Raw genomic sequence first — 15,994 nt, 5'->3', positions numbered from 1 at the left:
TTAATTAAGTTGATAGGCATATCTAATGGATGGACAACGTCTATTCTTAAGTGAATATTCTTCTTGTCATATCAATATAGAGCGATGAGATTCAACTGAGATTGACTTTTTACATATTATATTTTAATTTAATTATTAAAGTGGTGTTTTTCTCTATTCTAATATAATTTTTAAACACGCACATGGTAGAGACAAAATATTAAAGATAAACATCAGATTACATTTCTTATTTACAATAATACATATTTATAATACATAGGAGTGACCATTGGTTTCATATTCCAAGTGGTCCTTTGGACTCTTTTTGGTTGTTCAGCTTCCACCCCAACCCTTAGAGGATTAGGTGTTCGACATTCACCCCCTTAATCCGAAGGGTTATGTATGAGTCCAAGAAGAGAGCGGTAATACAAAACATGCAAAAATGAATGGCAGCGCTAGGCTAAATGTGCTCTCTGAAATGTTGGTATAAAGGGAGGTGGTTTAAGGATGACCACCAACACTAGAATGCTTAGTGCAATTCCCGGAACTCTTCCAAGTCTGGCATGAAGCTCAGGTCTTTTGCTAGAAGAAGTGCTCTTGATGTTTTGAAGAGGGAAACCTTCAACCATGAAAGGGAGGTCTCACCCTGCATAAAAGGGAGAACCTCAACCTGAAAAGGGAGGTCTCAACCTGTAATGGTTTAAGGATGACCAACAACTCTGGAATGCTTGATGCAATTCTTGGAACTCTTCCAAAACTGGCAAGAAGCTGAAGTATTATGCTAGAGGAAGTGTCCCCAATTCTTTGAAGAGGTATAACCGACTGAAGGCATGCTCAGCGGCATATTTGTCTCTGGCTACAACTTTGAATCTGGTATTGGAAGTGGTGGCTTAGGCTCGCTTGATGTGGCTTTGAAGCTTGTAGATGACCATCACTTCCCCCCCTGTCAGATACAGGGTGAGAAGATGAAGAGATCTCAACTATAAGAATTTTCAATATTTGAGAACAAATACTGTTGTATGAGTGAAATATCTTCTTGGCTGTTGAAGCCCATTGCTAAGAAGTGATCCATCCAAGATGAATCCTTGTTCTTGCAGGAGGTTTGTTTCTTAAAGTGATGTCATTTTGCTGAAACCTCTTACAATCAAGTATGGATCACAGAAGTCTAAACTCTCTAATAATTTCCCTGCACGGAGAAGCCACTGCTAAAAAAGTTCATCATTTCGAAAGGGCATGCATGCAGGTCTCGAAGTTGAGGTCAAATCTAGCGTTTCTAAAGCGTTGCAGGGATTCCTCGGTTATTCCAACGTTTGGCCGTTCATATAGCCGTTGGAGGACCTGCATACTCTATTTAACGGATCGCTCAGATTTGTTCCTCAACTTGTCCTGACGATGAACCACAGTAGTTGGTTCGAAACGCGTCGACAAATGATTCTCTATGTGATTTTGCTTAAACCTCTTACAATCAAGTATGGATCACAGAAGTCTAAACTCTCTAATAATTTCCCTGCACGGAGAAGCCACTCCTAAAAAGGTTCATCATTTCGAAAGGGCACGCATGCAGGTCTTGAAGTTGAGGTCAAATCTAGCGTTTCTAAAGCATTGCAGGGATTCCTCGGTTATTCCAACGTTTGGCTGTTCATATAGCCGTTGGAGGACCTGCATACTCTATTTAACGGATCGCTCAAATTTGTTCCTCAACTTGTCCTGACGATGAACCACACTAGTTGGTTCGAAACACGTCGACAAATGATTCTCTATGTGATTTTGCTGAAACCTCTTACAATCAAGTATGGATCACAGAAGTCTAAACTCTCTAATAATTTCCCTGCACGGAGAAGCCACTGCTAAAAAAGTTCATCATTTCGAAAGGGCACTCATGCAGGTCTCGAAGTTGAGGTCAAATCTAGCGTTTCTAAAGCGTTGCAGGGATTCCTCGGTTATTCCAACGTTTGGCTGTTCATATAGCCGTTGGAGGACCTGCATACTCTATTTAATGGATCGCTCAGATTTGTTCCTCAACTTGTCCTGACGATGAACCACTCTAGTTGGTTCGAAACGCGTCGACAAATGATTCTCTATGTGATTTTGCTGAAACCTCTTACAATCAAGTATGGATCACAGAAGTCTAAACTCTCTAATAATTTCCCTGCACGGAGAAGCCACTGCTAAAAAAGTTCATCATTTCGAAAGGGCACGCATGCAGGTCTCGAAGTTGAGGTCAAATCTAGCATTTCTAAAGCGTTGCAGGGATTCCTCGGTTATTCCAACATTTGGCCGTTCATATAGCCGTTGGAGGACCTGCATACTCTATTTAACGGATCGCTCAGATTTGTTCCTCAACTTGTCCTGACGATGAACCACACTAGTTGGTTCAAAACGCGTCAACAAATGATTCTCTATGTGATTTTGTTGAAACCTCTTACAATCAAGTATGGATCACAAAAGTCTAAACTCTCTAATAATTTCCCTGCACGGAGAAGCCACTCCTAAAAAAGTTCATCATTTCGTAAGGGCATGCATGCAGGTCTCGAAGTTGAGGTCAAATCTAGCGTTTCTAAAGCATTGCAGGGATTCCTCGGTTATTCCAACGTTTGGCCGTTCATATAGCCGTTGGAGGACCTGCATACTCTATTTAACGGATCGCTCAGATTTGTTCCTCAACTTGTCCTGACGATGAACCACACTAGTTGGTTCGAAACACGTTGACAAATGATTCTCTATGTGATTTTGCTGAAACCTCTTACAATCAAGTATGGATCACAGAAGTCTAAACTCTCTAATAATTTCCCTGCACGAAGAAGCCACTACTAAAAAAGTTCATCATTTCGAAAGGGCACGCATGCAGGTCTCGAAGTTGAGGTCAAATCTAGCGTTTCTAAAGCGTTGCAGGGATTCCTCGGTTATTCCAACGTTTGGCTGTTCATATAGCCGTTTGAGGACCTGCATACTCTATTTAACGGATCGCTCAGATTTGTTCCTCAACTTGTCCTGACGATGAGCCACACTAGTTGGTTCAAAATGCGTCGACAAATGATTCTCTATGTGATTTTGCTGAAACCTCTTACAATCAAGTATGGATCACATAAGTCTAAACTCTCTAATAATTTCCCTGCACGGAGAAGCCACTGCTAAAAAAGTTCATCATTTCGAAAGGGCACGCATGCAGGTCTCGAAGTTGAGGTCAAATCTAGCATTTCTAAAGTGTTGCAAGGATTCCTCGGTTATTCCAACGTTTGGCCGTTCATATAGCCGTTGGAGGACCTGCATACTCTATTTAACGGATCGCTCAGATTTGTTCCTCAACTTGTCCTGACAATGAACCACACTAGTTGGTTCGAAACGCGTCGACAAATGATTCTCTATGTAATTTTGTTGAAACCTCTTACAATCGAGTATGGATCACAGAAGTCTAAACTCTCTAATTCTTCCTGTTGTTGAGATTCAAGCTACAAAAAATCAATCTGTTCTTGTGCATATTGTAGACAAGTCTGAATTTATGAGAGAGAGCCTTTGCTAATTTGGAATGTGTCATCAGAAATAGATTGTATCAAATTTTTCAAGAACTCTAATACTTCACCAATTTGAGTCATTTTTCCAATGTCAAACTTAAACTTTAAAAGGTTCATGCCAAAAATATGATGCCAATAAAACAAATAATATGTAAACTATCAAGCTTCCAAAAGATGCATGGATCTAAAAGAATGTTTGTTCTTCCCCATGACCCCTACCAATGATCTTTGACAACAAGATCATCAAAATGGAACCATCATAATACACAAGATGAAATTTGATTTTCTAGATGTAATGTCTCTAGTTGTGTCTCTATATTAGGATTGAAACCTATTTGTTTCTTGCCAAGAATTCTTGTCCAAAAGAACCATATCTTTCAGAGTTAGCTATGGATAGTTGATCCTCGCTGGGAGCTCCAAATGTTGGACAGGCAGACAAACAGGCCCTCTGTGTCCTGATGTTGATGTCGCTGTATCACAATATCTCGATTCTATGTTACAAGGCTTCAAGGCTACAACGCCTTCGACATACAAACTCCGACGATTCAGTGGACGATGGGCATTTAAATTCAAGCACTCCAGTCAACATGACCATGCAACACCATGAGACTTGGTATCATGGTTACGCTGTGTGGAGGCACCACGATTACACTCCACCACAGTTACGTTGCACCATGGTTACACTGGAGGCACCACAATTTATCAATCCACCAAACAAAATACCATTCAAAATTTTCTTGCAACGCATGATTGAATATAGTCAAAGCCAACGCTCACACCATTCATAGGCCATAACCATCTATATGCAACATTGTTCACATTCTTCGAGGATTGTTCAACACTTTAATCAAAAAAATATTCTAGGGATATTTCAATTGATTTACAGAGTGCTCAACATAGAGGGACCAATGTATTTCAACGCCTTCACAAAATTTTAATCAATACACAATTTGTAGAATAAGGAGACACCAATGGATAAAGGACAAAGGATTTAGTGGACAAAGAAAAAAGAAAGAGTTTTAATGGAAAAGAATAGAGCTTGTACCATGGTTTTTTCACTCAACTCGATTCAACATTTTAGCCAACATTACAAAACTCATGGAATACATAGAGAAATTGAGAGAAACAACAGATTCTAGAGCTTCCACAACTGACAAGAGAGATTTACAGGAGCACAAGGAAGCTAGAAATATTCACGTCGGGTTCACCAAAAAGTATATCATATGAAACGAAATACCATTCAACTCACAACAACAATTTTAGAGATACAAATAGATGAATATAGTACAACTGTACATCTTCAACTTGAGGAAAAACTAGATAGGACATCCTCTTGATCAATCAGTTCTTTACATGTCATACACTTTCAGGTCCTTCCAACAGCCTTGTACTCTCATAGGAAGATCCAAGGTCTTGTTTGCCATGGAAAAGAGAGGAGTAAAATGCTGGATCATAAATAGAACCTCCTAATACATTATCATCAATGTAAGTTTGTTTAGCATGAGCAAGATTTGATGGATTTGAAAAACCAAGCCTGTTCTTAAAGTCGGCAGGTTGATAAACAGAAGAAATATCTGAAGATACTCCCAACCTATATATATGGAACCATACAAATGAGGATATCAATCAAACGGAAAACCCAATAGCTTGGATCCAAAATACAACCTCTACTGAAAATATTGAAAACTTTCCAAATTGAAGGGGCTCGATGTTCCATATCTCACTAGAGAAAAGAATAAACCAGGCAATGTCAAGAGCAAGTGCAGAGGCCAGCAGTACTGCATAACTCCGACGATGTGCCACTGGTGGCTTCGAGGCAACTGCTGTAGATATTTGTGCAAGAGTTAGGGCAGTTAGAAGCAGAACAATGCCTCGACATTCCATAGTTGACGAGGATGAAAGGATTCCTCTTGGAATGCAAGCTTCTCTTTCCAGGGATCAAGAGGAAATGTCAAGACATTTGGCTCTTCTTCGCAGACATGTTAGATCTGAATGGTCATCACAATTAGAACCAAGGAGGAGGACAACTTCATCCTCTACCGCTTAATCTTCACAGCTTTCTACAGTGTTCCCACCAAGTTGAGTTCATCATGGCAAGCAACGTTCAAGCAGCATTCATTTTGACCATATAATGCTTGGTCATTTGTAGGCGCGGGTGTGGATGCCAATTGAGTGGCTCGAATCATGTCATTATTCATAATCCAAATGGAAACCAGAGTCTACGGCACAGAATGGAAGAGGAGTTATAATGCAGAAATATGGCAGAAAATGGAAAAAAATGCTAGTGTAACGCTTGGCAAAGATTTGACAGTCTCAGGACAGAACACTGATAGAGAAAATGCTCGTAGAAAATATCATTTACTAACAGTGCTAATAAATGATATGAGCTGTTTTAGAATTTTTTTTTAAGAACTATATGTAGTTGCAGCATAAAAATCGGCAAAGAATTGCATGAAGCGTTAATAGGGATGGCAAATAATAAGTGGCAGGACAGATTGAAGCGGTAGATTTGCCATGCATAGGGAGGTCTGAGATGCTGACAAGCTAGAACAGTTGAAAGATTCAGACAATGAGGACCTGCAGCTCTAATACCATGTTAAACACACACATGCTAGAGACAAAATATTAAAGATAAACATCAAATTACATTTCTTATTCACAATAATACATATTTATAATACATAGGAGTGACCCTTGGTTTCGTATTCCAAGTGGTCCCTTGGACTCCTTTTGGCTATTCAGCTTCCACACCAACCCTTAAAGGATTAGGTGCAATAGTACGTTTATTAATTCTCTACATAGATTTCAATGAGAGGTTATGGATGGTTGATTTCCTCTATTAAAAATGGAAGAGAAAACTTATATACTGAAACTAGCAGCTCTAGCAGCTCACAGGTCAGCGAGCTGCACCTAGAGACTGCCCAAGTAGAACTGCTATATTCGATTAATCATAAGAGCACAAATATATAAGTTTACATCATTTTAGGAATATTTGAATTGCCTCCTAGAAAATATGAACTAATCCTAATGTAGGACACACACAAGTGTGAAACAAACTCTCTCCAATAATACCTATTCTCCATTATTTTCAACTCTCCCCCTTAATGGAGAAAGCGTTCACTTGAACGCCTAACATCTACCTAAACAATTCAAATTTAATCCTCCCAAGGGGCTTGGTGAAGATATCTGCTGCATTCTCACAGATATTACAATATTCAATAAAAATTTCTTTACACTCAACCTTTTCTCTAACAAAGTGAAACTATGTATCAATATGTTTTGTTTTTATGAATAACTGAGTTATTTTCTAGCTTGATTGAGCTTTGGTTATGCCATTTAATTACTGTAGCATCTTTTTGCTCCTCTCTTGCATCATGAAGAAGTCTCCTCAACCAAAATTTCTTTGTAAGTGGCTGCACATACAACTTGATACTCTTCTTCTGTTGAAGATAAAGATACAGAACTCTATTTCTTTCTACTCCAAGAAATTACCCTGGACCTAAGACTGAAAGCATAACCTATTATGGATCTTCTATCATCTAGATTTCCATTGCAGTCTGAATTTGAATAACCTGTTAGTTTAACATCAAAAGAATCAGTGTATTTAATGCCAAAGTTTAAGGTTCCTTGAAGATACCTTAAGACACCTTTTTTTGCCACCCAATGATTCTCAAGAGGTTTTTACATAAATTGATTCAACACACTGAATGAAAAAGCTAATCCAAGTCTAGTTTTAGTCAAATAAATCAGACTTCCAACTAGTTGTCTGTACAATGTAGCATCCACCACTTTAGAACCATCACCACTCTGAAGTTTAACATTCTACTGTATAGGTACGGAAGCAACTTTGTGCTGACGCATTCTGAATTTCTTCAATAATCCCTGTTGGAAATAATACTGAGAGGGGGGGGGGGGTGAATCAATATTATCAAATTCTTTTCAATATATCTTCCCGATTTAAACTTTAATTTATTCTTCAAATATTGATCAGTAATTTGTATGTCAGTACCATATAATAATGAGCATGAACAAGAAAAATAGATAGTCACACCAAAGAACACCAGATATAAGGTGGAAACCCAATGTGGGTGAAAACCACCTGTTGCAATATGTCTCTATCTTCTTTCAATTAGAAACTTCTTTTACAATGATTTTGTACTGGTGCAGTCATTTACCAGTACGCAGGCTGCAACCTGCAGAGAGCTACAACTCTCTCTCGTTTTCCAGTCTCTCCTGGAAGGGAGCTACAACCCCCTTAGCTCTTTTACTTCTTTAAGGACAATGTTTCATTAATTTTCAGACTAGATCCAAGAACATCAAATAATCATCAAGTACATGCAAATCACCCAATCTCCTTATACAATCAACCAATGAATCACCCAACTTCTCAGAATGCTGTAAACAGAAAAGTAATACCAGAAATCTAAACCCAGAACTCTGCAGCAATAGATAAAAGACAACCAACAAATGTTTCAAGATAGGTCCGCAACTTCACCAATAGAGGCCTGCGAATACCCGCAGCTCTTCTGTGTCTAAACTGTGCAGATCCGCACCTGGTCGGTCTTCTGCTCTGCGTATCTCCGCACCACTCGTTCTGCTACCCTGCGTACCTCTGCTCAGATACGCACCTGCACTGTCTGCCTGACAGCGTACCTCTGCAACTGGTTCTTCTGTTTCCTTGCGTACCTCTGCACCGTGCGTTCTTCTGCGCTGCGTACCTCGCACTGTGCCTTCTGCTGCGCTGCGTACCCCCGCATTGCGTCTTATCCTGCTGTGTACCCCCGCGCTCATGCCGTGAATCACCCGTGAACCTCTGATTAGGGCCAAATTAACAGTCCTCCAATGTGCCACAGACAGTCAGATCCACAGATCTGATCATGCGCCCGAGAGATCACGACTTATCAATAGATTCACCTTAAGTTTTCTCCTTGATTTAGATCTAGCTTTTAAAACCAATCACCCAAAATTTCAGATCTTAAGATATTCAAATTTCACCAGTGTCTAGCCAAGTGATCTCCTTCCCTTTTTATAGTCAATCCCTTATTCACACCATGGGACAAAACCATCAAAAACTAATACAAGGGATCCAAACCAGGGTTCAACAATTTAGATCCTATACCACGGGCCAAAACAATAGGATCATGAATGACAGGCTTAATACCAAGGGCCAAACATAAGAAACCCCACGTGAGCGCGCTTTTCTGCATTGGAGTGAGTGAACTGGGGGACCGCACCTTATGAACGGAGAGCCTGCGGGTATGTCCGCACTTCCTGGACGGCTAACCTGCGTGTTTGCACCTTTTCAACGGTGCACCTGCGAACCTCTTATTTTCTATCATTTTGAGAGTCTGAATAGAGTTTTGCCACTTGAGTGAGTTGCCATCAAGTACAACACCTGTACCATAGCGCCAAACCTGAATCATAATGCCAAAAATCTCCCCCTTTGGACTTGATGGCAACCTCAAGATCCTCAATGTCATTCTCCCCCTTTGACATCAAGGGCAAAGGGTTATGCTCCCTATGAGACCATGCTTAAGTCTTTGTTCTGCTGATCATGCTCCCCCTGACTGTAAACCAGATCTGCAAACCATAATCCACCATACACCATAAATGAAAGAGATAGAGACATATTGCAGCAATATTCGGATCAACATCCATGTTCTCCTTCTGTGCTACCATAATGCCAACAATGCATTATATGTGCCCCCCCTAAATCTGTGCCATTCGATCTTCGACCAATTCATAAACCCGCAAATGTATGCGTATACCCCATATGAACCTCGCGTACAACCAACAATCTCTGAAACAGATGAGATTTAACAACAGGATGATGCATCAACTACCCCCAGCTTTTTCCTGAGGTATTCAAAAGTCTCCCTGGGCAATGGTTTGGTGAGTATATCAGCAACTTGTTCCTTAGAAGGAACATACTCTAACTTGACCTTCTTTTCAAGCACTTGTTCCCTGAGAAAGTGATACTTGAGCGGTATGTGCTTGGTCTTTGAATGCATAACTGGGTTCTTTGAAATGTTGATTGCACTTGTATTATCACATAAGATGGAGATAGGTGGTGTACAAGTGATTTGAAAATCCTGCAAAGTCTGCATCATCCAAAGGAGTTGAGTGCAGCAAGATGCGGCAGCCACATATTCCGCTTCAGCTGTAGATAAAGCAATCGAACTCTGTTTCTTGCTGAACCAAGATATTAATCTGGAACCCATAAAGAATGCACCACCACTTGTGCTCTTCCTGTCATCCATGCTTCCGGCCCAATCTGCATCTGTATAAGCATGAAGTGTGAGATCTGTATCTCTAGGATACCATAAGCCATAGTTTTGAGTTCCTTGAAGGTACTTAAAGATTCTCTTCACTGCCTGAAGATGAGTTTCCTTTGGATTTGCCTGAAATCTTCCAACTATTCCCACTGCATGCATGATGTCTGGTCGAGTACCTGTCAAATAAAGTAGACTTCCAATCATAGATCTGTAGGTTGGTTGATGCACTACTGCTGATTCATCATTTGCACTGAGGCTGCATCCTGTGACCATGGGGGTACATACTGGTTTTGCATTTTCCATACCATATTTCTTCAAAATTTGCTTGAGATACTTGGTTTGAGATAAGAAGATCCCGCCTTCATTTTGTTGGATTTGCAATCCAAGAAAATATGTCAGTTCTCCAAGCAAAGACATTTCGAATTCTTTCTGCATCACCAAGGCAAAGCTTTGACTCATAGCTTCTTCATTGCTACCAAAGATAATATCATCTACATACACAACAAGTATTAGCAATTTGTCATTTTCAATTTTTATATAAAGATTGCTATCTGCTGATCCCTTTGAGAAACCTTGATGATGAAGATATTTGTCCAAACGGTAGTACCAAGCCCTTGGAGCCTGTTTAAGACCATAGAGAGCCTTTTTTAGTCTTCATACAAGATTTGGATCGTTCCCAAGGATGAAACCATCTGGTTGCTCAATGTACACTTCTTCTTCTAAGTCTCCATTTAGAAAAGCTGATTTTATGTCCATTTGAAATACTTTGAACTTCTGAAAGCTTGAGAGAGCAAGGAACATTTGGATGGCCTCTAGTCTAGAAACGGGAGCAAATGTTTCTTCAAAGTCTATTCCTTCTTGTTGAGCATACCCTTTACACACAAGTCTGGCCTTGTTTCTAATTACTTCCCCATTTTCATTCAACTTATTTTTGAAGATCCATTTTGTCCCTATGACATTCTTATCTTTTGGTCTAGGAACCAACTCCCAAGTGTTATTCTTTTCAATCTGCTCAAGTTCTTCATCCATTTCCTTGACCCAACATTCATCTTTACATGCCTCTCTTACATTTTGTGGTTCAGTGGAGGAGAGCAATGCCAAATAGCTTGAGGCTTCTGCAATTGTTCTTCTTGTTTGTACACCTGCTTCTTTCTGCCCCAAAATCTGAGATTCTGGATGATTCTTCTGAACGTACCTGGATGGAGTCTTCTCTTCTATCCTTATCTGTTCCTCTGGTGCCTCTTGAGGTTCTTCTTCATCATCTGTCTGATTTGGAGAGTAGTCTTCATTCTCTTCGATATTTTCATGATTTACTTGCCTAGGGATGTATCCTTTTTCATCAACCACTACATCAATGCTGTCAACAATTCTTCCAAGTCTTTTATTGTAACACTTATATGCTTTGCTGTGGGGAGAATAACCAAGGATAATTCCTTCATCTGCTCTAGGTTCAAGTTTGCCAAGCTGTTCATTAGTATTCTTAATATAACATTTGCTCCCAAAAATTTTGAAATGCTTTATCGAAGGAGTCTCACCATACTAGAGCTCATGCGGAGTTTGAGTGCTGTTAACTCAGACATTTGTTTTGTTGAGAATAACAACCGCAGCAAATGAAGCTTCACCCCAGAAGGTTGTGGGAGTTCCAGACTCATCAAGCATAGCACGAGCCATTTGTTGGACTGTTTTGTTCATCCTTTCCACCACTCCATTTTGTTGAGGAGTCCTAGCTGTAGAGAATTCCCTTCTTATTCCATGTTCTTCACAGAAATTGAAAAATTCATTTGAGGTAAACTCCCCACCTCTGTCGGATCTGAGGCACTTAATTTTGTAATCTGATTCATTTTCAACCAAGGCTTTGAAGGATTTGAATTTTTCGAATGCTTCGTCTTTGTGCTTCATAAGTCCTAACCAAACCATCCTGGAGAAGTCGTCAATGAATAATATAAAGTATTCTTCTCCTCGAGGTGACCTTATCTTGAATGGACCACATACATCTATATGGACTAGTTCAAGAGGCCTGCAGGCTGATCCTTCCTTCTCAGGGAAGTTAGTTCTGGTTTTCTTACCAAACTGACATGATTTGCATATGGTGTTGTCTGGAATTTTGATATTTGGAAGACCACGAACTGCCTGGTATTTGCATGCTTTCCTTATTTGTGAAAATCTTAGATGCCCCAACCTCCGGTGCCATAAGCAGTGTTCATCATCCTTGCTCAAATAGCATTGTTGTTGTCCTTCTTCAAATATGTATAGATTATTTGGAGTTCTTCTGCATTTGATCACTGTTTTTCCTGTATCAAGATCACGAAAACTACATCCATTTGATGGAAATATTACCTCGGTTCCTTGATCGCACATCTGACTAACACTCAGTAGATTATGCTTCAAGCCATCAACATACAAAACATTTCCAGCTTTGACCTTTTCTTTCAACTGAGCAGTGCCTTTTCCTTTTATGGCTGCAGGGGTATCGTTTCCAAAAGAAACCTTCTTTCCCTTTTCTAAAGCAGTATATGATTCAAGTTTTTCTTTATCACCTGTCATATGCTTCAAACATCCGCTGTCGATATACCATAGATTTTCCTATCCTTCTGCATAAAAAGCTATCCCACATCTTTCTGGTTGCGGTTCTTTCATTCTCCATGTTCTGGCACTTGAGGTTTGTTCCTTCTGAGTTGTCTTCCAAAACCTGCTCCTGCATTCAGAATCTTCATGACCAAAGTTATTACAAATAGAACATTCAACTTCATTTTCAAGGGCCAAAAAGTTGTTATAAGTCCTTTTCGTGATCCCAGTCATATTTCTTTGTTTTTGAGCTTCTCTAGTCATGATTGTCTTATAGGCAACACATTGAGCTACTTTGTGACCAAATTTATGGCAAGAGAAACATTGGCCATTGAAGAAACTCCTGCGATTATCAAATCTATCATCCAACCAATTGTAGTTTCTACTCACATCCATTCTTGAGGCAAATTGGGAAGATTTTACCTGTGGCTGGTTGTAGCTTCTATTTGACCTTAAGGTAGCTTACCCCCGATTTTCTTGATAGTCTTTGTTCGTTCTTGCGGTAAACTGTCCCTGATTTACCTGATGATTTCTATTAGGCCTTTGCTCGCTCCTCCTTGCTGCATCAAGATAACTTTTGGAGGTGGATGCTTGAGATGCTTCTCCATTATATCCCAGACCTATCTTGATTAGTGGAGAACACTGCACATTGATGATCTCATCCAGAGTTTCAGATCCTTTAACAAATTTAAGATTAAGAGCTTTTGTTTTCTCAATCTCTTTTCTAAGACCAACAATTTCACATTCCAATTTTTCAAGATTTTTTTCCCTTTCAGCTAGTTGACATTGGAGAGAATCAATAATCACATTTTTCTCTTCTAAGAAAATTTTAAGATTAGACATCTCTTCATAAAAACCTTCTTCATCTATAGCATCCATGTAGTCATCATCTTCAAAGGCCATTAAAAGTTTATAATCATTATCTCGTTCATCTTCGTCACTATTTGAAAGACCATCACTAACTTCATGAGTGTAATAGCTTTTCTTATTTGCATTTTGTTTCTTGTTCCATCTAACAGGTTCCTTCCCCTTGTCAATATTATCCTTATGAGGACATTTGGCAGCATAGTGACCTACTCTTCCACAAGCAAAGCATTTGAAAGGTAACTTACCTAGGAATCGTCCAGCACCCCCTTGAAGATTTTTCACAAAATTTGATTCTTCTTCTTCTTCTGACATGTGTCCTGACTCATAGTAGTCTCCTTTGCCTGAAGCCTTGAATGCAGCTTCTCTCCTATCTGATGGTCCTCCTTTCCTCATTTCATAAGCAGTTAGAATTCCATGCAGCTGTGACATTTTAAGGTTTTGAAGATTCTCCTTTTCTTATATTGCAGAAACTTTAGATTCAAACCTAAGGGACAAGGATCTTAGAACTTTTTCAATCACAACAGCCTCTCTTACTTCTTCACCCAAATTTTTCATACAATTAACAATCTCATCTACACGAAGAAAATAGTTAGCCACACTTTCATCATTGTACATTCTGAGATTTTCATACTGAATTCTGAGGGTTTGAAGTTTTGCTCGTTTTACCTGATCATCTCCTTCATAGCTCAGAACAATCTTGTCCCATATTTCTTTTGCGGATTTATACTGCATAACTTTGACAAATTCTGATTGCGATAGACATCCCAATAGAGTATTGACCGCTTTTGCATTTGTTTCATTTTTCTTCTTCTCAGCCGGATCTGTAGGAGTTGCTTCTAGAAAAGTATACCCTGTATCTATGATATCCCAGACTTCTGTACCCAGAGATTGAAGATAGGCAGTAACTCTTACCTTCCAATATACGAAGTTTGTCCCATCAAAAACCGGTGGCATGATTGATGCTTCCCTCTTGTAGTTGCTCATGATAAAAGATCTTCCTTCAAGTGATCATGCTTCTTCAGAAGGACCTGCTCCGATACCAATTGTTGGAAATAATACTGAGAGGTGGGGGGGTGAATCAGAATTATCAAATTCTTTTCAATATATCTTCCCTATTTAAACTTTAATTTATTCTTTAGATATTGATCATTAATTTGTATGCCAGTGCCATATAATAATGAGCATGAACAAGAAAAACAGATAGTCACACCAAAGAACACCAGATATAAGGTGGAAACCCAATGTGGGTGAAAACCACCTGCTGCAATATGTCTCTATCTTCTTTCAATTAGAAATTTCTTTTACAATGATTTTGTACTGGTGCAGTCCTTTACCAGTACGCAGGTTGCAACCTGCAGAGAGCTACAACTCTCTCTCGTTTTCCAGTCTCTCCTGGAAGGGAGCTACAACTCCCTTAGCTCTTTTACTTCTTTAAGGACCACGTTTCATTAATTTTCATACTGGATCCAAGAACATCAAATAATCATCAAGTACATGCAAATCACCCAATCTCCTTATACAATCAATCAATGAATCACCCAACTTCTCAGAATGCTGTAAACAGAAAAGTAATACCAGAAATCTAAACCCAGAACTCTGCAGCAATAGATAAAAGACAGCCAACAAATGTTTCAAAATAGGTCCGCAACTTCACCAATAGAGGCCTGCGAATACCCGCAGCTCTTCTGTGTCTAAACTGCGCAGATCCGCACCTGGTCAGTCTTCTGCTCTGCGTATCTCTGCACCACTCGTTCGGCTGCCCTGCGTACCTTCGCATAGATACGCATCTGCACTGTCTGCCTGACAGCGTACCTCCGCAACTGGTTCTTCTGTTTCCCTGTGTACCTCTGCACCGTGCGTTCTTCTGCGCTGCGTACCTCGCACTGCGCCTTCTGCTGCGCTGCGTACCCCCACACTGCGTCTTCTCCTGCGCTGTGTACCCCCGCACTCACGCCGTGAATCACCTGCGAACCTCTGATTAGGGCCAAATTAACAGTCCTCCAATGTGCCACAGACAGTCAGATCCACAGATTTGATCATGCACCCGAGAGATCACGACTTATCAATAGATTCGCCTTAAGTTTTCTCCTTGATTTAGATCTAGCTTTTAAAACCAATCACCCAAAATTTCAGATCTTAAGATATTCAAATTTCACCAGTGTCTAGCCAAGTGATCTCCTTCCCTTTTTATAGTCAATCCCTTATTCACACCATGGGACAAAACCATCAAAAACCAATACAAGGGATCCAAACTGGGGTTCAACAATTTAGATCCTATACCACAGGCCAAAACCATAGGATCATGAACGACTGGCTTAATACCAAGGGCCAAACATAAGAAACCCCACGTGAGCGCGCTTTTCTGCATTGGAGTGAGTGAACTGGGGGACCGCACCTTATGAACGGAGAGCCTGCGGGTATGTCCGCACTTCCTGGACGGCTAATCTGCAGGTCCGCACCTTTTGAACGGTGCACCTGCGAACCTCTTATTTTCCATCATTTTGAGAGCCTGAACAAAGTTTTGCCACTTAAGTGAGTTGCCATCAAGTACAACACCTGTACCAGAGTGCCAAACCTGAATCATAATGCCAACAATCCCCTCACATACCTTCCTTGACTGAGAAAATTCTAGTCAGAATCCCTCCAGACTTCAAGACCCAAGCAATAATGTAAATCTCCAAGGTCCTTCATTTCAAAAACCTGTGACATATGCACCTTGATTTCTTTAATCAATTCATCAGCATTTCCAATGACAATCAGGTCATCAACATATAAAGAAATCAACACAATATGCCC

Source organism: Pinus tabuliformis, chromosome 1_1 (genome assembly GCF_031772625.1).
Source record: "Pinus tabuliformis cultivar Carrire ecotype Pingquan chromosome 1_1, CPIR1, whole genome shotgun sequence".
In the NCBI taxonomy this organism is placed as follows: Eukaryota; Viridiplantae; Streptophyta; class Pinopsida; order Pinales; family Pinaceae; genus Pinus; species Pinus tabuliformis.
This window is presented reverse-complemented; position numbering follows the sequence as displayed.